Source organism: Nerophis ophidion, linkage group LG10 (genome assembly GCF_033978795.1).
Source record: "Nerophis ophidion isolate RoL-2023_Sa linkage group LG10, RoL_Noph_v1.0, whole genome shotgun sequence".
Taxonomy (NCBI): Eukaryota; Metazoa; Chordata; class Actinopteri; order Syngnathiformes; family Syngnathidae; genus Nerophis; species Nerophis ophidion.
In genome coordinates this window covers 35,432,996-35,460,879 of record NC_084620.1, presented here as the reverse complement: position 1 = coordinate 35,460,879, position 27,884 = coordinate 35,432,996, and positions in this window count along the sequence as shown.

Sequence of the window (27,884 nt, the reverse complement as noted above, 5' to 3'; positions counted from 1 at the left end):
ATTGTTAAAAGAGAAAGTAAGCAGATATTACCAGTAAATGAACAAGCGGAGTAAAAATCCATTTCCTACCACTTGTCCTTAATAATGTTGACATAAGAAAAGAACGGAAAATGACACAATATGTTACTGCATATGTCAGCAGACAAAATTAGGAGCCTTTGTTTGCTTACTTACTAATAAAAGACAAGTTGTCTTGTATGTTCACTATTTTATTCAAGGACAAATTTGCAATACGAAACATATGTTTAATGTACCCTAAGATTTTTTGTTGAAATAAAGCCAAAAATGCCATTTTTTTGCGGTCCCTTTTATTTAGAAAAATACGGAAAAGTATCAAAATACATTTTGATACATTTTGATACCGGTACTAAAATATTGGTATCAGGACAACACTATTTACTAATAATTGTATTTGTCTTAAAGCACAGCCAAAGAGTGGCAACTATAAATCATGAAGCATTTCCTACAATATCAGAAAAGCTTTCTATTCTTTTCTAACCTAATCCTAGATAGTTATTTATAACGTTTTAAATAGTTTTTTAAGTGCGACAACAAAAGGCCAGTTTGTTTATTGCCTTTTAATGTGTAATTTAATGTTCTAAAATTCTTTGAGTGCAATAAGTAACCTATGTTTAATGTATTGTACATTTTTCTGTAAAAATTAAGCCAAAAATGAAATGTACTTAGACTTATACTCAGACAAACTTTATTGATCCACAAGGGAAATTATTCCACACAGTTACTCAGTTTCAAAGGATGGAAATGATAATGCAAGTATTAAGTAGACACAAATTGTACCATAGTAGCAATTTAACATATATATATATATATATACAGTATATTATATATACTGATATGTTGTATTAGATTTTTATATAATATATGTAATATTTGCATATTAAATATACAATAATTATTATATACTGGTATATTATATTTGTATATAATGTATACAATATATAACAAATCCCAATTAAAATGTACAATATTAAAGTAAATGTGATAGCTGCAGTACAGTTTGTTTTTTGAATTTGTGGTCCCTTTTATTTTTAAAAGTATCGAAATGCATTTTAGTACCGATATTGAGACAGAGATTATTTATGTATTTAATATTTTTATTTGTATTTGTATTTATTATTTATTGTTCACTGTTCTGTTACAGAAATGGTAAATGGTTGTACTTGTATAGCGCTTTTTTACCCCTTTTTAAGGAGCCCAAAGCGCTTTGACAGTATTTCCACATTCGCCCATTCACGCACACATTCACACACTGATGGCGGGAGCTGCCATGCAAGGCGCTAACCAGAACAAGGAGAAAAAGGACAATGGATACAATTTGGTATAAAAAGGAGTAGGATTAAATAAGATCTGCTTCTTCCTACTCCTTTTCTGACGTGCTGTAATGAAAAAACTGGAATTGTGTGATGGACTACAGTGTATTGTATGCGTGTTCGAATTAAACTGAAACTGATATTGGGACAATCCTGACAATATGCTGAATAAGAAGGACAACTGTGAAAAGGTCAAAAATCAAATGAAAAATGCAAATATTTGTTTGCTACAGTGATATTGTGTGTATTTTCAAGGGTTTTTAAGAGAATATTCAATCAATCATCAATCAATTATTATTTATATGGCCCTAAATCACAAGTGTCTCAAAGGTCTGCAAAAGCCAAGACGACATCCTCTGTTCAGATCCCAAATCAGGGTAAGGAAAAACTCAACCCAGTGAAATGAAAAACCTTGGAGAGGACCGCAGATGTGGGTGACCCATACCTCTAGGGAGACCGGTGCAATGGACGTCGAGTGGGTTTAAGAATAATATAGTGAAAGTCCAGTCCATAGTGGATCTAACAAAGTAGAGAGAGTCCAGTCCATAGTGGGGCCAGTAGGAGACCATCCAGAGAGGAGAAAGGTCAGCAGCGCAGATATGTCCCCAATCGATGAACAGGCAAGCGGTCCACCTCGGGTCCCGACTCTGGACAGCCAGCACTTTATCCATGGCCACTAGACCTGTGCGCCCCCCTCTACAAGGGATAGGGGGACAGAGCAGAAAAGAAAATAAACTGCAGATCAACTGGTCTAAAGGGGCTCTATTTAAAGGCTGGAGTATACAAATAAGTTTTAAGATGGGACTTAAATGCTTCTACTGAGGAAGCTTTTTCTCTCTGGCACTCACCGAGGGTGGATGCTCCCCTTTCCTCTCCCTTCTCTCTCCTGGTTGCTTCTTTGTTTTGTCTTGTCTTTAACTTTCTTGTTGCCTCTTTTTGCACTGCTCTCCAAATCTAAACATTGGAACTATTTAACTGGACTCAACAAAATTTACAAGATCTTGGGTTTGGGGGAACCTGATGTCATGACGAAGCGGACTCTTGGGAGAAGAAGGAGGGCCGCATGCCTGGCGACCCTTTTCTGTCGAGAACATGAAGATATCCACCTATTCGGAATTATGACAACAGGACATCTGCTGATTGGAGTGAGCGTTGCTCTGGTTTGTCGACAAATTGGAAGTTGCTGGCAGTCTTCAAAGTACCCCAAAGCTGCCACAAATGTTTGGAGGATGCGGGAAGAACTGTGGATTACATCGGACTGTCTACCCCGCAGGTTTTGAGGACCAGTCATAGACAATTTTAGAGTAAAAGGAAATTTTATTTTCACTCGCATACAAATCTTTTTAACTTGGATTGTTTCCTGGCTTCGAGACTCCCCCGTAGATCACTGCAAGCGAGGACACAACAAACTCCCTTTTTTGTCTCTCATGGACACACACCTGTTGTTGTGAACTTTGGACTAGCGACGGGAAATAAATCAAGGCCGCGGAACAGAGACACACTATGGGCTTATACACACACACACACACACACACACACACACACACACACACACACACACACACACACACACACATCCACAAAAAATATATACGCCACACATACACCCTCCTGTCCCCCAATCCGACGCCCTCGACGCTAATCCCATAGGGGTGATGAATGGATGGTCAGCGCCTGAGAGCTGCGATTTACCACCATGACCTTGAACTACCTTCCCTCTGTTGCTAGATATCTGGAGATGTATGTTGTAATATGTATATGTGCTTTGCTATGGAGGTTTTTTCTCACTCCGAACTGGGCCCCCTTAGGAGCCCAGTCTGGATTGTATTTTTTTACTCATCCTTCCTCAGCATTTAACTTTTTCCCATCTTTTACGGGGCGCCTTATGGCGACCCATCAGCGTTCTTGTTAGATTCTTCAAGCATCGTGTCTCATAGATCGTTGTACTAATGTACTGTAACTGGCTTTATTTTGTCACTTTTTTTTATTTGACTTTTTTGCACATTGGGAACAACATTTAATGCGTCTGCATCCCTCAGCTCTGCACGGGTAAAAGCACTTAAGAGCAAAAGCACTTTATTCACTCTTTAACTCAACCAAATTACACCACGTGAAGGATATGCCGGGACAAGCGGCTGGCTATAGAATATATGTACCTACGTTCTGCCTGCAATGACCTCATCGCTCTTTATGAGCGTGATAGTGATTTATAGGGCACAGCTGTGGTACTTTTCTCTAGGGAAAGCTTCACAATAACACAACTCAATACAGAAAATTCATGTTACCCTTGAGTTTGCCCCCACCCCCGTAACCCCAGGACCAGGTAAGCATCTCATAACCTGACTCTCGCCAGATCCTTGTTGTTCGCCGAGCTCCGCTCAAGGGCAATGCTAACTCCTTCAAGATTGCAAAAAATGCTGAACCAATCACGATCGCCGGGCGGGATTGCATAGATGTGACGTAGTGCCTGTCAGGGTTAGTTTGTGACGAACCCCAAGATGCAGAGAAGGTGGCAGACATTGAATAGGGAAACAGGATTTAATTAAAATACTAGAACAAGAACAAACAAAAAGGGTACCAACAAAAAGCGCGCACGAGGCAGATAACAAACTAAAAGAGCTAGCATGGGAGCTGGAAAGTAACAAGCCTAGTGTGGAAGCTAGCAGGAGAACAAGAATAAACAAAAGGGTACTAACAAAAAGCGCGCACGAGGCAGATAACAAACTAAAAGAGCTAGCATGGGAGCTGGAAAGTAACGAGCCTAGCGTGGAAGCTAGCAGAACAAGAATAAACAAAAGGGTACTAACAAAAACAGCGCACAAGGCGGATAACAAACTAAAAGAGCTAGCATGGGAGCTAGCAGGAAACAGAAGTCGTTACTTGTTCTTTTGGCAAACTCTACACAAGGCCAAAGCCTTCACCCACACAGAAGGCCTCATGTCCAAATGTGAGTTTGGCTCCCATTTTCCCCAGCGGACAAAACTGGAATTACAGACACAATTTCCCAACAGCTGAAGACCATCATTAATAGGGAAGGCTCTCACCTGAGGCAATCAAATCCACTCCTTTTAAGTCTGCAGCTCCAGCTCAAACTTCAGGCCAACAAACACTGCTCGAGGAGAATTGACCAAATACAGAAGTGACAACTGTTTACAGAGACCAGGGTGGCTGACGGTGAGATGACATTATATTATTTTGATGTTTGGATTTGATATGTTGAATCAATTTTAATTGCCAAGTGGTAGATTGTTAAATCTTTAAATGTCAAAATCCAAGCTGTTAAGGGTCACTAAATGTACTTTTGGAAACACTTTTACTCTAAAAATGGTTTATTGTAATTTGTTTATATTGGTCCCTAATTGTTTTTGTATTCGTCCACCTTTTCCAAAGGTTTTTCACCTTACAGATATTTAATGAAAAAATGAGACAATCAAGTCCAAAAATAAAAGGAGAAACAAAGATTTGTCTCATCATTGGATTAAAACAAAGAGTGAAGTCCCAGTGAAACCCCTGGTCAAAATGACAAAACCCTTTTCAAGTTAGGGGAGAACAAAAAAAAACTTGACACTTTTAGTATGAAAACATAACAGAAGCAAGGGAACAAAAGACAGTAAGCTACAAACAGCTACTGAAATATAGCTTACAGCTACGCTGCAATGACAAGACACAGGAGCAACAATGATCCAGCACAGACTAGATGCGAAGACAGGTCTAAATAGGAAAGGGCTGATTGACATCAGATGTGGCCAGGTGCCAATCAGCCGCAGCTGAGGGGAAACAGCGCCCATGGAGAAACACAGGAAACAGACAAAATAAGAGCACTGACAGGAAATAGTACACACACAGAAGAAAAAACTAAAACATAAAAAAAAACTGTCAGGGGCAAGCCTGACAGCGCCGAAGCGACTGATTGATTCAAACGACAATGGTGGCACACAACGAGGAGTTGTGCGCTGACATTGATTCTGTTATTACAACTGTATTGTCGAAGCTATCAGATATTAATTACTTAAAATGATCTCCTGCTGGCTCCACTGTGGACTGGACTAACACAATATCTGGATCGGTCCGCAGCCGAGTGTTCAGTGGCTGGAATGAGGATCAGCATCTCCAAATCTGAGCCCATGGTCCTCAGCAGGAAACCAGTGGTTTGTACAGTCCAGGTAGAGAACAAGACTCTGTCCCAAGTGGAGGAGTTTAAGTATCTCGGGGTCTTGTTCACGAGTGAGGGAAAGGTGGAGAAGGAAATCAGCCGGAGAATTGGAGCTGCTGGGGCATTATTGCAGTCGTTCTGCCGCACTGTTGTGACGAAACGAGATTTGAGCCAGAAGGCAAAGCTCTCAGTCTACCGAGCTATCTACATTCCTACTCTTACCTATGGTCATGAAGTGTAGGTCATTGACCGAAAGAATAAGATTGCAGATACAAGCGGCAAAAATGAGTTTCCACAGAAGGGTGGCTGGAATCTCCCTTAGAGATAGGGTGAGAAATTCAGTCCCCCTAGAGAGACTCTGAGTACAAATGCTGCTCTTTAGCTTGGAAAGGAACCACCTTAGGTGGTTCGGGCATCTCGAGCGGATGCCTCACGACCGTCTCACTAGGGAGGTCCTCGTTGCACGTCCCACTGGAAGGAGAAAGAGCGGCAGGCCAAGGACCAGATGGGGGGATTACATCTCCTCTCTGGCCTGGGAAGGCTTCGGGATACCCCAGGAGGAAGTTGCTAATGTTGCTCTGGGGAGGGAAGTCTGGGGGTCTCTGCTGGAGCTGTTGTCCCCGCGACCCGATTCCGGATAAACGGTTGAAGATGGATGGATGGATCCCATTGTGTTGAGTTTTTTCTTGTCCTGATGTGGGATCTGAGCCGAAGATGTCGTTGTGGCTTGTGCAGCCTTTTGAGACACTCGTGATTTAGGGCTATATAAGTAAACATTGATTGATTGATTGAAAAGAGGAACAGAGCAGGGGTTTGAAGGCATTTATTGGTAGAAAGGATGTTTTGGCTCTTCTTCTAACCGGGTTTGGCGAGAGCTTGATTCACCAAATCGCTCCACTGGCGGTGAAGGAGAAATGAAGGCTTTCCAATCAAGCCTTTTATTCGCATATTTTCCTTGCACAAACAACATCGATCGTCGACTGTAATTGCTTTGTAGTTTCAGTAAGTGTTCTCTAACGTTTTGCTCTGTCGTTATCCAATATGTCTGCTGTTCTGTTTTGGATTTCCCAGCATCATGGGTTGGTTTCCATGTGAGTGGTTGAAGTAGTAGTAGTGTGAAGCGACTGGGATGAGAATCGGCACCTCCAAGTCCAAGTCCATGGTTATCGCCTGGAAAAGGGTGGAGTGCCATCTCCGGGTTGGGGAGGAGACCCTGCTTCAAGTGGAGGAGTTCAAGTACCTCGCAGTCTCGTTCACAAGTGAGGGAAGAGTGGATCGGGAGATCGACGGGCGAATTGGTGGGGCGTCTTCAGTAATGCAGACGCTGTATCGACCCTTTGTGGTGAAAAAGCTGAGCCAGAAAGCAAAGCTCTCAATTTACGAGTCAATCTACGTTCCCATCCTCACCTATAGTCATGAGCTTTGGGTTACGACCGAAAGGACATGCTGCTGAAATGGTTTTCGTCCGCGGGGTGGCAGGGCTCTCCCATAGAGATAGGGTGAGAAGCTCTGCCATCCAGTGGGAGCTCAAAGTAAAGCCACTGCTCCTCCACATTGAGAGGAGCCAGATAAGCTGGTTTTAGCATCTGGTCAGGATGCCACCCGAATGCCTCTCTAGGGAGGTATTTCGGGCACTTCCGACCGGTAGGAGGCCATGGGGAAGACCCAGGTCACGTTGGGAAGACTATGTCTCCCGGCTGGCCTGGGAACGCCTCGGGTTCCCCCGGGAGTAGCTGGACAAAGTGCCTGGGGAGAGAAAAGTCTGGGCTTCCCTCCTTAGGCTGCAGCCCCCGCAACCCGACCTTGGATAGGCGAAATAAAATGGATGGATGATTGGATGAAGTAGCACATCATTCAAGATAACGGACAAGTGGTTTATCCAATCACATACAATTGTTTTTTTTTTAAAAAGCCCTTCCTTCTGAAATACATCTCCTATTGACAAGTCACAGATCCTTATGTGGAGCTCAGCGAAGGATCTGGCGAGAGTCAGGTTAAGAATCTCATGCTACACCTCAAACACAACATTTCTCCTCTCTAAACAACAAAAACTGACTCACGGGGGATCCGATTGGACTTTGATTTAATTTGAGGCATGCGATCGCAGCCCCTTTAATCGCTACCATAACATCCAGGACAAAATAAAATGTGTGCAAACTGTGTCTGCAACTAGAGGAAAGATTACATCTTGCAGCCTTGGCCCAGGCGGGGAGGCCATTTAGTGGGTCTGAAGCGAGGATCATGTTGGTTATAAACTGACATGCATAACGACGGGAAGAGTGGAGATCTTAACTCGGTGTATGTGCTTGAGGCCAACTGAATTGTTAATTGCGTCACAGGGGCAAAGCATGTCAGATTAATTCCTCCTCCCTTACCGAGGCAAAAGCCACCTGAGCTTTCCGTTAGGCATGGCTCTGTGCTTGTCGCCTCCTTTTTAAAGTTGATCATCGGAGCCCTCATTTCACTTAGCGTTCGTCGGAGTGGGATTTTGGATCAACCTGGACCATTGATTTAGAGTTTCAGGAGGAAAATTCAAAGTTCTGTTTGGTGCATTAACAGAAATTTAAAGAGAAACTGCTTTTTTGGGGGACGGAATTTTGCCTATCGTTCGCAACCATTATAAAAGCCAAATTGATGGATGTATTTTTTTAAATTATTCTAACTCGTAAATAATTGTAAATAAAAGTCTGTTTTAGTGTTGTCCGAATACCAATATTTAGTTACCAGTACATAAAGTATTTCGATACTTTTCGGTACTTTTCTAAATAAAGGGGACCACAAAAAATTGCATTATTGGCTTTTTTTTAACAAAAAATCTTTACGGTACATTAAACATATGTTTCTTATTGCAAGTTTGTCCTGAAATAAAATAGTGAACACTCAATAAAACATGTCTTTTATTAGTAAGTAAGCAAACAAAGGCTCCTAATTTAGCTGCTGAAATATGCAGTTATTGTGTCATTTTCCTTTCGTATTTTCTCAAAATTATTAAAGACAAGTGGTAAAAAAATTATTATTAATCTACTTGTTTTATAAGGGCTTAATACGCAGACTAGAGTGACTCCCGCAGGTTCCATTGTAAGCGGACTTTTAGCCGTATGTATTTACTAGTTGGAATGCATTAAAAAAGAAAAACATAAATCAATCAATGACAGTTTACTTATACAACCCCTTAATCACAAATGTCTCAAAAGGCTGCACAAGCCACAACATCTTTAGATTCCACACAAAACACGTGCTCTTGTTTTACATAAGGATTGTGAACGAAAAGTAAAATAAAATTAAAAAGTGCAGTTCCCCTTTTTAAAGGGCTCATATTTTTCTACATGTACAACACTTTGTTATTGTGGTCTACATAGCATGTAATTGTGGTCCAAATGTTGCATCCATCTTCTTCCTAAAAACCGTCGCTTCAGGATGAGCCGTATTATGGGTGGTCTTATCTACGTGCTGAATTCCTCCTCCTGGCCACAGCCCTTGGACTGCGCCTCCACTCCGTCAGCCATGTTGTAGTTTTTCTCCACTTTTATAAGTGGAGACAGCAGAGGATTTTATCATAAATGTGCATGTGCGAGCCAGTCTGCCCCACAACAAGAGGATAAAGAAAATAAAGGAAGTAACTACAACTGAATAAAAATGGCTGACTCATGCAAATCTTGGCATGTAGACCTCTATAAAACAGGCAAAATATGTCACAATTGTCTCAAATTGGGATTTGGATTTCATTTTTTCCGGGATTTATGGGGGCCCAAAATTCACAAAAACAGGTAAAAATCACTGCATGATATGACCGCTCTGGTAACTACAAAACCAGTTTAAGTTGGCATGTTGTGTAATTCGTAAATAAAAACAGAATACATTGGTTTGCAAATCTTTTTCAACTTATATTCAGTTACATAGACTGTAAAAACAAGATATTTAATGTTCAAACTGGAAAACGTAATTTTTCTGCAAATATTACCTCATTTGGAATTTGATGCCTGGCAACATGTTTCAAAAAAACTGGCACAAGCGGGGAAAAAGACTAACAAAGTTGAGGAATGCTCATCAAACACTTATCTGGAACATCCCACAGGTGAACAGGCTAAATGGGAACAGGTGGGTGCCAAGATTGGGTATGAAAGCAGCTGCAATGAAATGCTCAGTCATTCACTACAAGGATGAGGTAAGGGTCACCACTTTGTGAACAAATGCGTGAGCAAATTGTTTGAGAACAACATTTCTCAACCAACTATTGCAATGAATTTAGGGATTTCACCATCTACGGTCTGTAATATCATCACAAGTTTAAAATCTGGAGAAATCACTGCATATAAGCAGCAAGGCTGAAAACCAACATTGAATGCCCTGTGAACTTCGATCCCTCAGACGGTACTGCATCAGAAAGCAACCTGAGCGTGTAAAGTATATCACCACATAGGTTCAGGAATACTTCATATAACCACTGTCATTAACTACAGTTTGTCGCTACATCTATAAGTGCAAGTTAAAATTCTACTATGCAAAGCGAAAGCCATTTATCAACAACACCCAGAAACGCTGCTGGCTTTGCTAAGCCCGAGCTCATCTAATTTGGACTGATGCAAAGTGGAAAAGTGTTTTGTGGTCTGACAAGTCCACATTTCAAATTCATTTCGCAAACTGGACGTCCTGTCCTCTGGACCAAAGAGGAAAAGAACCATCTGGATTGGTATAGGCGCAAAGTTCAAAAGCCAGAATCTGTGATTGTATGGGGATGTATTAGTGCCCATGGCATGGGTAACTTACTCATCTGTGAAGGGACCATTGATGCTGAAAAATACATACAAGTTTTGGAGCAACATATGTTGCCATCAAAGCAACGTTATCTTGGACACCCCTGCTTATTTCAGCAAGACAATGCCGAGCCACAAATTACAACGGCGTGGCTTCATAGTAAAAGAGTGCGTGTACTAGACTGACATGCCTGTAGTCCAAACCTGTATCTTATTGAAAATATGTGGCGCAATATGAAGCGTAAAATACCACACCGGAGACCCTGGACTGTTGAACAAATTAAGCTGTACATCAAGCAACAATGGGAAAGAATTCCACCTGAAAAGCTTCACAAATTGGTCTCTTAGGTTCCCAAATGTTTACTCAGTGTTGTTAAAAGGAAAGGCCATGTAACACAGTGGTAAAAATGCCCCTGTGCCAAATTTTTTGCAGTGTGTTGCTGTCATTAAATTCTAACTTTATGATTATTTCCCCCCAAAAAATAAAAATGTTTTAGTTCGAACATTAATTATCTTTTCTTTGCAGTCTATTTAATTGAATATAGTTGAAAATGATTTGCAAATCATTGTATTCTGTTTTTATTTGCGAGTTACACAACGTGACAACTTCACTGGTTTTCGGGTTTTGTACAATTTCAAGTTGTAAGAGAAAGAAACTTACCTTTTGGCCTGCATTTAGGTATCAGAATTGAGTGGTCATGTGCAGATGGAATGTCAATGATGGTTTTCCAAAATCAGCCTTCCATCAGGTGCAGTCAAGGTTATACATCATACCATTTTGTACCTCTTTAAGGATCCGGTTCCTCTCCTGCATCAGAAAGCACGTTTAAAAACACCTCAATCAATGAGAAACCTAATAGGGCTTTCTTGCAAGAGGCAGAGTACAGTATGCCTTTTCGTTACATGCGGCCCAATACTACACTCAGTCAGTCCGAAATGCTAGGTGTGCTGAGTAGAAGGTCTAGGAAAGACGCAGGAATATGTGTGCACCTACACCTTTTATTCATTCATTTTTTACAGATCCTGGCCGTGATAGAGCGAAAGAATAAATGGATGATAAAAAAAATGTCATTTGAATATTTTTCTAAATTGAAGGACTTGTAAATGTAACCCATGTAAAAGTACAGTGGCACACTTGGTAATGGTATAATATTGATATTCAGTGGCAAGCCGTGCGTTTCTCACCTAGACCTTCAGTGATGTCCTACTTAGTCCGACTTCACCTCTCAAAATACAGTAACTGATGTCACCATGTGGACACGGGCTGGAGATACTATACAGAAACACACTTGCACAATACTGAGCATTAAATCCCCTCAACAGTGTTACAAAAGTGTCTATTTTTCGGCGCCTTTTAAAATTCAATAAACCCGCATCAGCAATTAAAACATATCTTAACTGGTACTGTCAAAAATAAAATAATTGTATGTAACAAATAAAACATGAAGAAATAAAGAAATAAAATATTTGAACTCGCAATTTGTAGTACTCATCCGACGCCGTATAAGCCAGTGACACCATTGTTGTCGGTTGATTCGTGTGAAAAAGATGGGCAATTCCCCAATTCACCGCCGGCGTTATGCCAAAATGTGATTGCCTTCCAAAAATGGATTTCCTTCGCGGGGGCGCGCCCCACTCGCTAAACCTGCATTGCTTGGCTTCGTTTTTTTAGTGTATTACTCGGGGTAAGACAATTTATCTTAGTGGTTGTTATACCTGTGAGTTTTCCATGACTTTCTATCGCTTGTATGGTTCCGGTGCCACTTCCTGTTTTAGCAACTTGTGATTGGATACTCACTAGTGACTCCCAAGTGAGTATCCAATCACAGCGTAAGGGCAGCTAGAAGGCCTTACTGACAACAACTCGTGATCTGATTGGCTATCGCAATTGTCAATCAACTGTATGTATCCGTTCACTCACAGTGCACCGATGCCAGCATTTTTGATTCCGAAGGCCCCGGGCAGATTTGGTACAGCATGGCAACATAAGCTAGCTGAATTCTGATTGGATACAAACTCTAACCTAAAGTCAGCACTGGAAGGAACATAATATGACATGAAGAGAATATGAATGTTTTTATATATTTAGGGAAAGTAATTACTTTTATCTTGATTTATAATCATGATATCTGGTTATGTTAGGTCAGCAGAGAAGGCGCACCACTGTTGATATTGGTAAAACATCTGTATTAGTAGCGATATCAAAAACGGCTGTCTCTCGTTGGCTACAGGTGTATCAAAGCCAGTATGTTTGGCACCCAATGTTAAGAGACAGTGCATTCTCAGTGCAATCCATTTTCTACCTCTTGTCCCTTTCGAGGGGTGCTGTAGCCTATATAGTTGCACATGGGCGGAAGGCGTTGTACACCCTGGACAAGTCGCCACCTCGAAACAGGGCCATTATAAAAATAAAAAAAAGCAAACCAGTAAGTAAGCCCAGCAATAACTAAATATTAACAGTCGCTAACCTATACAACTAACTCTCACCTGATATTACACCACTCCTTGATCTATTTCTTGTTGTTTGTTTTTTGTACATGTTGTAGATAGCAAACATGGTGATCTATGTGGAAAAAGTCAATTTCAACTGCTTCTGTCTCTTATAGAGACGACAGCTGTGAGATTCGCGTCTTGACAAGAATGGAGCAGGTGGTGTTTAATAACTGAGGCTGAGGGGGGCGTGAAACATCTTGAGAACGATGAAAGAGTGATAACCGAATCCCGTTACCGCCTCTCTGACATATTTTGCTGTCTCTTAGCCCACCTCCTTTTTTTTTTTTTCATATTCTTGATGAAAAATAACAACTTTTGACTTGATTTGTGTCAAGGCCGATTTTTGTATGTATTTAATTAACATGCGTGGCAAATAATTATATTAAGTCTAAAATCAGAATCAGAAATACTTTAATAATTCCTGAGGGGAAATAGATTTTCACCACAATCCCATTCAAAAGCAGACAAACATTACAGTATCGCTGACAGGTATGTCCACTTCCGACGCCGCTTACAAAAAAGGTGAGGAACGTGTAAACACTGGGAAGGGGAACCACAACCAGCCACTTCTACACACAGCCACAAAAGTAAAACCAGAACAAAAAAACGTATACACTTTGGTGGCCTCTGCGGTGTTCCACGCCATCGTCTGCAGGGGTGGGGGGGCCGACTCCACCCTCGGCCGCCCACCAACTCTCGGCCAGTTTATTTAAAGGGGAACATTTTCACCAGACCTATGTAAGTGTCAGTATATACCTTAATGTTGCAGAAAAAAGACCATATATTTTTTTTACCGATTTCCGAACTCTAAATGGGTGAATTTTGGCGAATTAAACACCTTTCTATTCATCGCTCTCGGAGCGATGACGTCAGAACGTGACGTCACTTAGGTAATAAAGCCGCCATTTTCTCAAATACATTACAAACACCGCGTCTCAGCTCTGTTATTTTCCGTTTTTTCGACTATTTTCTGGAACCTTGGAGACATCATGCCTTGTCGGTGTGTTGTCGGAGGGTGTAACAACACTAACAGGGAGGGATTCAAGTTGCACCACTGGCCCAAAGATGCGAAAGTGGCAAGAAATTGGACGAAATTTGTTCAAAATACGAGGGTGTGGGGAAAGCCGACGAAATGGTCAGTCGTTTGTTCCGCACACTTTACCGACGAAAGCTATGCTTTTACAGGGATGGCAAGATTGTGTGGATATACTGCGACACTCAAAGCAGATGCATTTCCAACGATAAAGTCAAAGAAATCTGCCGCCAGACCCGCGTTGAATGTGCCGGAGTGTCTGCACATTTTACTGGCAGTGCTAAGGCAGACATGGCACAGAGATGTATGGATAACCTTCAGATGCATTTCCAACAATAAAGTCAACTAAATTACAAAGGTGAGTTTTGTTGATGTTGTTGACTTGTGTCCTAATCAGACATATTTGGTCGCTGCATGACTGCCAGCTAATCGATGCTAACATGCTATTTAGGCTAGCTGTATGTACATTTGAAACTATATTTACATCCAGCGTTTCCCTCCACTCACTTTTAATTCCAAACAAACACTTACCAATCGATGTATTTAAGTTGATCCAGTGTCACAATATGCGAAAGTTCCGATCGTTGGTCTGGACATTTTACCGACAATGCTAAGGCAAACATGGCCGAATAGCGTCAATAGCTATTCGCTCAATAGCTTCAGTTTCTGCTTCAATTTCGTTTTCGCTATCTGCCTCCATACTCCAACCATCCGTTTCAATACATGCATAATCTCTTGAATCGCTTAAGCCGCTGAAATCCGAGTCTGAATCCCAGCTAATGTCGCTATATCTTGCTGTGCTATCCGTATTGGCATCACTGGGTGACGTCACAGGAAAATGGACGATGGCTTCACAGATAGCGAAAATCAGGCACTTTAAAGCTTTTTTTAGGGATATTCCGGGATAGGTAAAATTAAAAAAAACAAATTAAAAAAAGCCACTGGGAACTGATTTTTATTGGTTTTAACCCTTTTGAAATTGTGATAATGCCCTTCCATCCATTTTCAGCCGAGCGCACCATCGGAGGTGTGCTCCCAACCATCTGCAACATCTACACCACATTCACACTCACATTCACACACTAGGGCCAATTTAGTGTTGCCAATCAACCTATCCCCAGGTGCATGTCTTTGGAAGTGGGAGGAAGCCGGAGTACCCGGAGGGAACCCACGCATTCACGGGGAGAACATGCAAACTCCACACAGAAAGATCCCGAGCCTGGATTTGAACCCAGGACTGCAGGACCTTCGTATTGTGAGGCAGACGCACTAACCCCTCTGCCACCGTGACTGCATGTGATCGGTGAAACGCAGGCATGCGTAGATTCTACTTTGGAGCTGTCATGAACAAAAACAAACATTAATAGATCGATAAAAAAAAAAGTAGTGAGTAGCGAACTGAATGTAGATAAATAGAACGGAGTAAAAGTAGCGTTTCTTCTCTATAAATATACTCAAGTAAAAGTAAAAGTATGTTGCGTAAAAACTACTCGTAAAAGTACAATTTATCCCAAAAGTTACTCAAGTAAATGTAACGGAATAAATGTAGCGCGTTACTACCCACCTCTGATCAAGACTGGACTCTTTGTAATTGTACAACGATTATAAAGGTAGAGAGGTATTGTGTGCCAGTTATCAATGGTTGCTTGTGACAGTGGGTGAATGTTTTTTTTTTTTTACTTGGGTATACATTTGTTTTATACTCCATTTCCAAATGCATCTTTCTGAAAATATCTGGGTGCATGTTTGTTTGTTCCAGCATTAATAATACTTTTTTCTGACAGTCTGGGAGTCCGTATAAATGTCGTGACTAGTGAGTGCAGGGACAATAGAGGGGAAGATACCATTGGATAGAGCTGCTTTGTGTGCACGCTGAGACAGCTGTGGATGTTGTTTTGGAGTGGCTGTTCGTTTTGATCGACCACTTCAATGCCATTCTTTTCACACCCTGACACAAGCTACAATATTCCATATGCACTCAAAAACAGCATCATCCAATAGATTTTCATCTTCAGTCGGGATGTCTGAAGAAAAGGGGAAATATGGTAGTCTTCCGCAGAATAGTTACTGTAAATCTGAGAAGCAAGCCTTTCCCAGCATGCCTTGTTGTAGTTAAAATGATTGCTTTTGGCTGCGTTATAATCCATCGTTCATGTTGTATTTTTTACAGACAGGTCTAACAGTTAAAGTGGTGTAAAGTTAAATTATTGTTATTTTTGTTGGTAATCTGATGGTGAGTGCAATGTATTCTATAATTACTAGCGGGGCCTGTGTCATTACACATAATACATATGGCAGGACTCGTGAATTTACTAGTTGTGGGGACTGCATTTCCAGAACTTAATGACCTATAGACGATTATTTCCTTGATAAGCTCAAGTATGCAAGTACTTCTTGGACGCCGTCTGCTCCACATTACTTGTAAGTGTTTTTGCTGTGTTCCAACATTTTGTTTTGTTTCCCTCGTAGTATGTCCAATCAGAGCACTTCTCTGTTGATCTCGCATTTTGGTTAAATCAGGGGTCCCCAAACTACGGCCCAAGGGAAGTCCCAAGTTAAATTTATGATTTTTTTAAATCCGTTATTTTTAATCCACTTTCTCCCACTTGTTACTCTCAGGGTCTCCTAGCCACTCAGGTAAATCGTGCGTGTGTACGTGTGTGTGTCTGTGTGTATACATATGTAAATGTGTGTGTGCGTGTGTGTATATATATATATATAAATATATATATATATATATATATATATATATATATATATATATATATATATATATATATATATGTGTGTGTGTATATATGTATACTTACAGCCCGGCCCGGATCCCGAGTCAAAACGTTTGGGGACCCCTGACCTAAAAGCTTGGCATTCACCCTTCCCTAAAAGTCTTGTTTTTGTGTATTATTTAGAACATGCGTCCTCCATAGTGGACAGTTGAATTGTTGCAGATTTTTGAGAGAAAAAACTACCCTTGTCTAACCCTGACCTTTGTCTGTACAGTTTATGGTAAAAAAACAAAACAAAATAACAACTTCAGTTACTAGAATTTTACTATAAAAATGACTGGTGTACTTTTTTTAATTTACAGTAGTAAAATGTATATTTTTTATATATTTTATGGTTAAAAAAACTGACAGTTCAGTTGCCAGAATTGCATTGCAGAAGTAACATGTTTTTAAATGTATTTGGTGTAAAATGTGTAGATTTTTACAGTAAAAAACTGAAATAAATGAAAAATTGGCACCACTGATTTTCTCACATTCTGGTGCCTCAGCTGCCAGGTTTTTACCATAAAATCCAGTTTTACAGTGTGTACAGCAGGAGTGGTCTACTTTTTTCAAGGACCTACTGCAACATAATGTACAGTCAAAGATCTATATGACAGCACTCTAGTTTTTTTTTAGGAATTCTGCAAAAATGCTATTCTCCCACAGGTTTTTTTTTAACTGAACTCTAGGGCCGGCATGAATCTATTCCCGGGCCAGATTTTGCCACAAACCACCAGTTGAATACCCCTGACAAACGGTTTATAAGTATCATATATAAGGTGTAATGATGCTGCATTTACTTAAGATCATTTTTTGCTGAAATTCGCCAAGCGGGTGAGATGCACCAAAATAATGCGTTCCATATTGAGTTTTCAAGGGATGCACTTAATCACTTATCATATCTTTTTCTTATCGTTAATTAAAAAATAGCCTGCACAATAACAATAGATTATTCAGAATGACAACAGTTTCCCCAGCAGTCTAACCAATTCTGGTCATGCAACTCCAAAAGAGACTTTTACGCCATGAAATGTTTCCTTAAAAGAACACACATCCATCAAATTGGCAATATTTCTCGCTATTTTTTGTTCAACGCGAAACTACATGCAGCTGTCACGTCAATGAGGTAGATCCTAACTCCGCATTAAGCGTCATTCGACATCGCTGCAAAGTAAGGGAATTTATTTAATAGTGCGCCTATAATCTTCCTTTGTCGTACATTTTGCTTTAAAATTCCCTTTTCGCTTCTCTCTCGTCATTTGGGATGTCTGTTGTGATTTCCTTTCCTGATTCCATGACCCGCCCTATCTTGCCTCTGATTGGCCTGTCCCTCATATTTTGCTCTACTCCTAACCAATCGGGACTCATTTGAAACCAACCAATCTAATTGTAATCTAAAGCACGCATAGAAAAGATGGTGATAAGAAATTCCATTGTATTGCGTCAGGCTCAACGACAGAAGTTAAAGGAAAAAAAGAACCATATGTGCGCCTTTTTGCTGAAAGGCACTGGAAAAAAGTGAGGGAGATAATAGACGTAGTGTGCCTTTGGTGCTCAATCAACAGTCTCTACATACACACACTATCGTTAAAATATACTTTTAAAAATACCCTTTTGCATAGTTATTAACCTTTTAAGAATCCATCCATTTTCTACCGCTTATTCCCTTTCGGGGTCGCGGGGGGCGCTGGCGCCTATCTCAGCTACAATCGGGCGGAAGGCGGGGAACACCCTGGACAAGTCGCCCCCTCATCGCAGGGCCAACACAGATAGACAGACAACATTCACACTCACATTCACACACTAGGGCCAAGAATGATATTTAAAATGACATTTACAAAAACTGGAAGAATTAGTCCTTTATTTACTTCTAGATAAGTGACATGCTGTGAGGTTAATGACTGGTGCCTTTAAAGTTGTTGTTTGTTTCCCTTTAAAGGGATTGTGCTTTTTTTTTTTATAAAACTTTGTTTATAATGTTCAACATCCAACCATCCATCCTTATATTTTCTACCACTTATTCCCTTTGGGGTCGCCGGGGGCGCTGGTGGCTATTTCAGCTACAATCGTGTGGAAGGCAGCCTACACCCTGGACAAGTTACCACCACATCGTAGGGCCAACACAGATAGACAGACAACATTCACACTGACATTCACTCACTAGGACCAATTTAGTGTTGCCAATCAACCTATCCCCAGGTGCATGTCTTTGGAAGTGGGAGGAAGCCGGAGTACCCGGAGGGAACCCACTCATTCACGGGGAGAACATGCAAACTCCACACAGAAATATCCCGAGCCCGGGACGTTCAACATTTACAAACAAAACATGTGAACAAAAACAATCAAGACAAAACCAAAAACACTACAATACAGCACCAGAGGGTTGTAAACTCAAAGCAACTACAGTAGAATGCAAAATATATACAATAATCGTCAAAAGTTAACATACACTTGTAAAGAACATAATGTCATGGCTGTCTTGAGTTTCCAATCATTTTTACAACGCTTATTTTTGTGTGATAGAGTGATTGGAGCACATACTTGTTGGTCACAAAAACATTCATGAAGTTTGGTCCTTTTAGGAATTTATTATGAGTCTAATGAGACAAAACAAAAAAAGAGCTGTTTTGCTTCAATACCCAGCAATATGTTTGGAGGAGAAAAGGTGAGGCCTTTAATCCCAGGAACACCAAGCCTACCGTCAAGCATGGGGGGGTGGTAGGATCATGCTCTGGGCCTGTTTTGCTGTCCCATTTACAGAGAATAAATGGGACAGTTAAAAAGTGAAGTGAATTATATTTATATAGCGCTTTTCTCTAGTGACTCAAAGCGCTTTACATAGTGAAACCCAATATGTAAGTTACATTTCTAAATCAGTGTGGGTGGCACTGGGAGCAGGTAGGTAAAGTGTTTTGCCCAAGGACACAATGGCAGTGACTAGGATGGCGGAAGCGGGGATCGAACCTGGAACCCTCAAGTTGCTGGCACGGCCACTCTACCAACCGAGCTATATACTCTACCAACCAAGGATTACCTCCAAATTCTTCAGGTGAACCTAAAATCATCAGCCGGGAGTTTGGGTCTTGGGCGCAGTTGGGTGTTCCAACAGGACAATGACCCCAAATATACGTCAAAAGTGGTAAAGGAATGGCTAAATCAGGCTAGAATTAAGGTTTTAGAATGGCCTTCCCAAAGTTCTGTCTTAAACGTGTGGACAATGCCGAAGAAACAAGTCCATGTCAGAAAACCAACAGATTTAGCTGAACTGCATCAATTTGGTCAAGAGGAGTGGTCAAAATGTCAACCAGAAGCTTGCCAGAAGCTTGTGAATGGCTACCAAAAGCACCTTATTGCAGTGAAACTTGCCAAGGGACATGTAACCAAATATTAACATTGCTGTATGTATACTTTTGACCCAGCAGATTTGCTCACGTTTTCAGTAGACCCATAATACAATTCATAAAAGAACCAAACTTCATGAATGTTTTTTGTAACCAACAAGTATGTGCTCTAATCACTCTATCACAAAAAATAAGAGTTGTAGAAATTATTGGAAACTCAAGACAGCCATGACATTATGTTCTTTACAAGTGTATGTCATAATGTAGCAATGTGTAAGGCTATAGGCTCACACAAGTTATGTAAATAGTCCATATTTGGAGCACAGCATCATGGTTTTCACAGCTTTGTGGTTGTTTGAGGTAGAAAGCATTTTAAAGTGAAGTTGAAATTATTTTTTTAAAGGCACAAAACACAATTTAAGAATATCCAACTTAGCCGATACTATAATGAGGGTGCAAAGGTAAAATTCCTTTTCAAATGTTTTCTCATACTGTGTATATCCAAATAGCACATCTTTAAAACAAAGATCCATCCATCCATTTACAAAAACTGGAAGAATAAGTCCTTTATTTCCTTCTAGATAAGTGACATGCTGAGACGTTAATGACTGGTGCCTTTAAAGTTGTTGTTTGTTTCACTTTAAAGTGATTGTGTTATTTTTATTTTTTTTATAAAACGTTGTTTAATATGTTCAACATTCATCCATCCATCCATCCATTTTCTGCCGCTTATTACCTTTGGGGTCGCGGGGGGTGCTGGTACCTATCCCAGCTACAATCGGGCGGAAGGCAGGGTACATCCCGGACAAGTCGCCACCTCAACGCAGGGTCAACACAGATAGACAGACAACCTTCACACTCACATTCACACACTAGGGCCAATTTAGTGTTGCCAAAAAAATAAACTACATTTCCCCAAATCAAATTCTCTGGGGAGCAAAATAGGAAGCAGGAAGTAAAGTGTGCTCCACTTTGTAATAGATTAGAGGAATTTTTTTTTCAAAAATCTGTCAATAACTTCTTGAGTTGTCTAGGCAACAAACAAACAAACCATGGTGAAAAATTAACCTCTGTGGCGCAGGTAACCAAGTTTGTCTCAGTTCCAAGCCAAAACAGACTCATTCATGACACACTAGGCAGAAAGAAAGATTGATTGATTGACTGAAGCTTTAGTAGATTGCACAGTACAGTACATATTCCGTACAATCGACCACTAAATGGTAACACCACAATAAGTTTTTCAACTTGTTTAAGTTGGGGTCCATGTTAATCAATTCATGGTAAAGCATCTGACTCCACACCAAACTACTTGATAAGCTACATCACCTGGAAAAAAAATGAAACCAGCGAAGCTAAATGGCAATTTATGACGTATTTATACAATTAAAAATGTGTGTTTACTTTTCTGATAAACTGCATTTTCAAAACTGATATAAAAAATGTCCACTATAGAGGACACTGCTTCTTTAAAAGTAAAAGCTGAGAGACATGTTCCAGGACAATTCTTTCCTCTTAAAAATACATTGCTAATAGTAATACATATGATCAGAAAATGTGAGCATTATGTTTGTGTTTAATTACAATAAGCGTGTTTATCCTAAACATTCCCGCTTCTTCATTTTGCACACTATTGCATCTATTTTGGGGGGGAGAGGGAGACATATACCACAATAATATTGTACCGTAGCTTTTTTTAATATTAGCGTACCGTGAGATTTAGATAAAAATTACATCCTTAATAATCGTTTGTTTTAGCAATCAGATTAATTCACTCATTCAGCAGCGCATGAAAATACACTATATTGCCAAAAGTATTTGGCCACCTGCCTTGACTCGCATATGAACTTGAAGTGCCATCCCATGCCTAACCCATAGGTTTCAATAGGATGTCGGTCCACCTTTTGCAGCTATTACAGCTTCAACTCTTCTGGGAAGGCTGTCCACAAGGTTGCAGAGTGTGTTTAGAGGATATTCTTCCAAAAGCGCATTGGTCTGACGTTGGTCGAGAAGGCCTGGCTCTCAGTCTCCATTGTAATTCATCCCAAAGGCGTTCTATCGGGTTCAGGTCAGGACTCTGTGCAGGCGAGTCAAGTTCCTCCAAACCAGACTATGCCATCCATGTCTTTATGAACCTTGCTTGGTGCACTGGTGCACAGTCATGTAGGAAGAGGAAAGGGCCCACTCCAAACTGTTCCCACAAGGTTGGGAGCATGGAATTGTCCAACCATGTTTTGGTATCTTGGAGCATTCAAAGTTCATTTTCACTGGAACTAGGGCGCCAAGCCCAACTTCTGAAAAAAAACTCCACATCATAATTCCTCCTCCACCAAATTTGTCACTCTGCAAAATGCAGTCCGAAATGTACCGTTCTCCTGCAGATTGCCAGATGGAAAAGTGTGATTAATCACTCCAGAAAAAGTGTCTCCACTGCTCTAGAGTGTAGTAGCGTCGTACTTTACATCAATGTGTCCGACGCTTTGCATTGGACTGGGTGATGCATGGCTTAGATGCAGCTACGCGGCCATGGAAACCCATTCTATGAAGCTCTCTGCGTACTGAACATGGGCTAATTGGAAGGTCACATGAAGTTTGGAGCTCTGTAGCAACTGACTGCAGAAAGTCGGCGACCTCAGCATCAGCTGACCCCTCTCAGTCAGTTTATGTGGAATAGCTCTTGGTGGCTTAGTTGCTGTTGTTCCCAAACTCTTCCATTTTCTTTTAATAAAGTCGACATTTGGAATATTTAGGAGTGAGGAAATTTCACGACTGGATTTGTTGCACAGGTGGCATCATATGACAGTTCCACGCTGGAAATCACTGAGCTCCTGAGAGCGGCCCATTCTTTCACAAATGTTTGTAGAAACAGTCTCCATGCCTAAGTGCTTGATTTTATACACCTGTGGCCGGTCCAAGTGATTAGGACACCTGATTCTGATCATTTGGATGGGTGGCCAAATACTTTTGGCAATATAGTGTATGTCTACTGGTGACTCTTGCTCACACTTTAATCCAAAGATCACACTGGCTGTAGAAAGACAATCCAAGGCAGTGCAATATTCCTTTTAAGATTGTGCTAATGATTGGAATCATACGTAAAATACATTACTTCAATGGAAAAATATGAATATTTATAAATGTTATCATTATTGGTAATAATTACCCACTGCTGTGCATGACATGCATCTATTAGCCCAGGGGCCGGCAACCAAAAACGTTCAAAAAGCCATATTGGATCAAAAATACAAAAAAAAAAAAATTGTCTTGAGCCGCAAAAAATTAAAAGCTGTATATAAGTCTTATAATGAAGGGAACACATGATGTAAGTGTCTATATTAGCTATAATAACCTACTATCAAAATGACTATGTGTCGCAGGCTGAAGCAAATCTTTGTTGACAGAAATGTTGAAATGTAATATTTATTCTACACATTTTTACAACATTAGGAACCATTAGCAAATCAAAGGCTACCCAAAAGGTAAGATAACTCCTGGAAATGACTGGCTTTTAATGGCCAAAGGTATAGACGTGCGTGTCCAAGTTGAAGGAAATGGCAGGCTGTCTACTTCTAATGGATGTATTACAATCTTTGGTAAGCTAGGTAATGTTTGCTGTGGTCTGGAACAACATGGCACACAACTATATGAAATGCAGTCAATATTATATACAGATAATGTGTCATGAGACATGCAAAACTAAATTATATACAAAGAGAATAAAAGTAAGGGATATTAAATACGCTCAAATATACCTACAAATGAGGAATAATTATGCAATATGTACATACAGCTAGCATAAGTAGCATGCTAGCATCGATTAGCTTGCAGTCATGCACTGACCAAACATGCCTGATTAGCACTCCAACAAGTCAATAACATCAGAAAAGCTCACGTATGTGCATTCATGCACAGCATAAAACTTTTGGTGGACAAAATGAGACAAAGAAGGCGTGGAAGATTGTACATGTAAACAAACTGTTGCGTGACAGTCTACACTATGGTGGCTTCAAGAACCGCCAAAATTAGTAAGACAAAACAATGTTCACCAAATACTCTCATCAGTGAAGCATACACACAAACATATTAAAGAGTGGGCTTTTTCTAACAATCGGGAAGGTTTATGTCATGTTTGTCCTCAAACAAAAAACATACTAAAAAGACAAAATTATTTTACCCCATCTTTTTCCATTTTCAATCCTTTTTTTAAAAATGTTGCAGGGACCTCTTTAGTGCCCTGGGTTGCTGTTTGATTGATTGATTGATTGATTGATTGATTGATTGATTGATTGATTGATTGATTGGTGATTGAAACTGGTATTAGTAGATTGCACAGTTCAGTACATATTCTGTACAATTGACCACTAAATGGTAACACCTGAATAAATTTTTCAACTTGTTTAAGTCGGGGTCCACGTAAATCAATTCATGGTACAAACATATACTATCAGCATAATACAGTCATCACACAGTTTAATCATTATGGTATATACATTGAATTATTTACATTATTTACAATCCGGGGGGTGGGATGAGGAGGGTTTGGTTGATATCAGAACTTCAGTCATCAACAATTGCAGAATCAGAGAAATGGACATTGAAACAGTGTAGGTCTTACTTGGTAGGATATGTACAGCCAGCAGAGAACATAGTGAGTTCAGAAAGCATAAGAACAAGTAAATACATTTGATTATTTACAATCCGGGGATATGGGATCTGGAGGGGGGAGGGTGTTAGTAAAGGGTTGAAGTTGCCTGGAGGTGTTGTTTTAGTGCGGTTATGAAGAAGGGTAGAGATGCACTCACTTTTACACCTGTTGGGAGTGCATTCCACATTGATGTGGCATAGAAGGAGAATCACCTTTGTTAGATTGAAATCTGGGTTTAACGTGATTCGTGGAGCTCCCCCCGGTGTTGTGATTATGGCGGTCATTTACGTTAAGGAAGTAGTTTGACATGTACTTCGGTATCAGGGAGGTGTAGCGGATTTTATAGACTAGGCTCAGTGCAATTTGTTTTACTCTGTCCTCCACCCTGAGCCAGTCCACTTTGGAGAAGTGGGTTGGAGTGAGGTGTGATCTGGGGTGGAGGTCTAAAAGTAACCTGACTAGATGTTTGGAGTCTAGATTTGAAGGTTTTGGAGTTGCAGGGGGTACCAGGAGGTGCAAGCATAATCGAAAAAGAGTTGAACGAGAGTTCCTGCGGGAATCTTCAAGCTGCTTTTGTTGACAGGAGAGGAGATTCTGTAGAGAAATGTCGTTCTTTGGTTGACCTTTCTGATTACCTTGGTTGCCATTTTATCACAGGAAAGATTAGCCTCTAGAATGGAACCTAGGTAGGTGACCTCATCTTTCCTGGTGATAACAATGTCACCTGCTGACCCCTGTATTAGCCGATAATGATAACTGGGGTATTAAGTGCAAAACCAATTATTTGCTAAACAAGTTACATTTTGACAATGATTTCATTGGAAAATGCCACATTCTGTCTTTCGAGAGATACATTTTTTTCTTGGACTTCAACGGGCCGACTTTTACTTATGATTAAGTTCTGCGACATTGGGCTCCCCAATGAGATGATTGGCATCTTGTGTGCAGCAATATGACTACAAAGCAATCATTTCCAGCCTAAAGTGTTCCTCGAAAAGAGACGGTGGCGTTTCCTCTCTGCGGTGGCCATGAAACAGGCAAAGAAGAACAGATTATGGCTTTGCAAATAGACTCCATGCCAGTGATGGTTTTTTGGTTTTTTTTTTGGGCGACTCGGCTCCTTGTGAAGACAACAAGTGAGTGAGCGTATCGAGACGAAGTGACTCGCCATCGTCTCCGCCAGGGGAGAGGACAGAAGTGCTGCGTTTATGATCCGTCAGTGTGATTACGCTGAACACAAAAGTTGCACGCTGCACCCAGACCGCCGAGTTTCATATTCAGCTGCGGGGAACCGAGAGCACTAAATTCACAGGAGATTAGCCAGTGAGCACGACAAGCGAGAGGAAGCAAGTGGCGTCGGCTCACCAGCACCTCCCGCCGACGAGCGTCTGCACGTTCCCACTCAACATTACGTTTCAGTAGGAAAGCTCTTAAGGTCCAGACCCTTGTTTTCGCGTCTGCGGTGCACCGAGCCTCCATTATGTTCGCCCTGGCCCTGCATTGACTGCTGCACGTGTGCACGCTCACGGGCGCTGCCTGCTGACAAATACGCTATTGCATATCATTTGATGCACTTTAGCACATTCATTGAGTGCTGAGGTCAATATTTTTTCTGAGTTGTAAGTCACGTGGCCAGAGTGTGTTTGTGTGTGTTTGGATGGTTAATAAGGGGGAATGGGGGTGGGGGGAAGGGGGGGACGGAGCACTTCCTGGAGCGCTACTCTGACTCAGACAGCAGAATTATTAATGGAATGTAAATGTTGATGGATTATTGAACAGGGAAATGATAAAGTTATTCCCATAAAAAGACATGAAAAAACAGTCAGGGCACCTTATGTGTGTGTGTGTGTGTGTGCACGTGCATGCATGTGTGTATGGGGATGTGTGACAGGTCTCCAGTCGTCATCGTGTGGGTTGCAGTGACCATCGATGCAAGACGCATTTTAGCAGGTTTGACTCTTGTTTACTATTTCAACAACCAAGTTTTCGTTCCAGTCGGTCGCGCCAATTTCTTGCGCGACTTCTCTTCCAGCTCGTCTCGGCGCGCCTGTCGGTGACCGGCAGCTGCTTCTTCTGCGGGGGCTCATCTTTCTACTGGTCGCTCTCGTTGTCTTCGTCGTCGGGTGTTTCCTCTCCTACTTCTGCCACGATTGCTCATCCTTCTCCCCTTTTATGCTGCAGCAGAAGATGCAGGGATTGAGAGCAGTTGTGTCGTTTACGCACCTGACTCTGATGGCTACAGTGTCGCTCCAGGCGTGCCCCTGCCTCTCCGCTCTGCTGCATGCCCCGCCTCCTGGCCGCCATCTTGGGCAGGACCGCTGTTTGTCCTAGCCTGCTGTCGGGTTGTCAGCTCCGTCTCTCCACAGGGTGTTTTATAGGGGCTTAGCCAGGGGTGTCCAAATGGATCAAGCCCCCGAACAGGTTTTATCCGGCCCGTGGGATGAGTTTGCCAAATATAAAAATGAGCCAAAATTTTGGAATGAAAGAAACTGCTGTTGTAAATGTGTCCACTAGATGTCGCGATAGCAATTATTTGTATCTTTGCAGATGATGCTAAATATACACCATATTGCCAAGAGTATTTAGCCACCTGCCTTGACTCACATATGATCTTGAAATGCCATCCCATACCTAACACATAAGGTTCAATATGTCAGTCCAAATTTTGCAGATATTACAGCTTCAACTCTTATGGGAAGGCTGTCCACAAGGTTGAAGAGTGTTTTCATAGGAATTTTCCACCAATCTTCCAAGAGCGAACTGGTGAGGTCACGCGTTGATGTTGGTTGAGAAGACCTGGCTCTCAGGCTCCGTTCTAATTCATCCTAAATGTATTCTATCGGGTTTATATCACTGCATCTGACGCTTTGCATTAGACTTGGTGATTAGGACACCAGATTCTGATCATTTGGATGGGTGGCCAAATACTTTTGGCAATATAGTGTATGTAAAAAAAAAAACCCAAAAAACATGATGTTAAAAGATCAGTCGAGGAAAATGAGCAAACTACATAAATAACATAAATATCCTGTAATTTGATTTTGATATTTTTTTTATCTTAATAGATTGAAAATGAACACCAATGTGTTGACTAATGAACATTACCACATAATTTATTAAGAAAGTATCAAGAAGTACAGATAAAGGTAGAATACTATTAAACGCAACATGTAAGTGTAAAAAAAGACATGATTTGTACATTTTCAGAATGTGCTTGGTTTATTCTTAAAGAAAGAAAACAATCGGAAGTTGTCTTTATTATTAAGTTATCGTGCCGTGATTTTACCAGTCCGGCCCACTTGGGATTAGATTTTTCTCCATGTGGCCCCCCATCTGAAATGAGTTTGACAGCCTGAGGTTCAAAAGCCA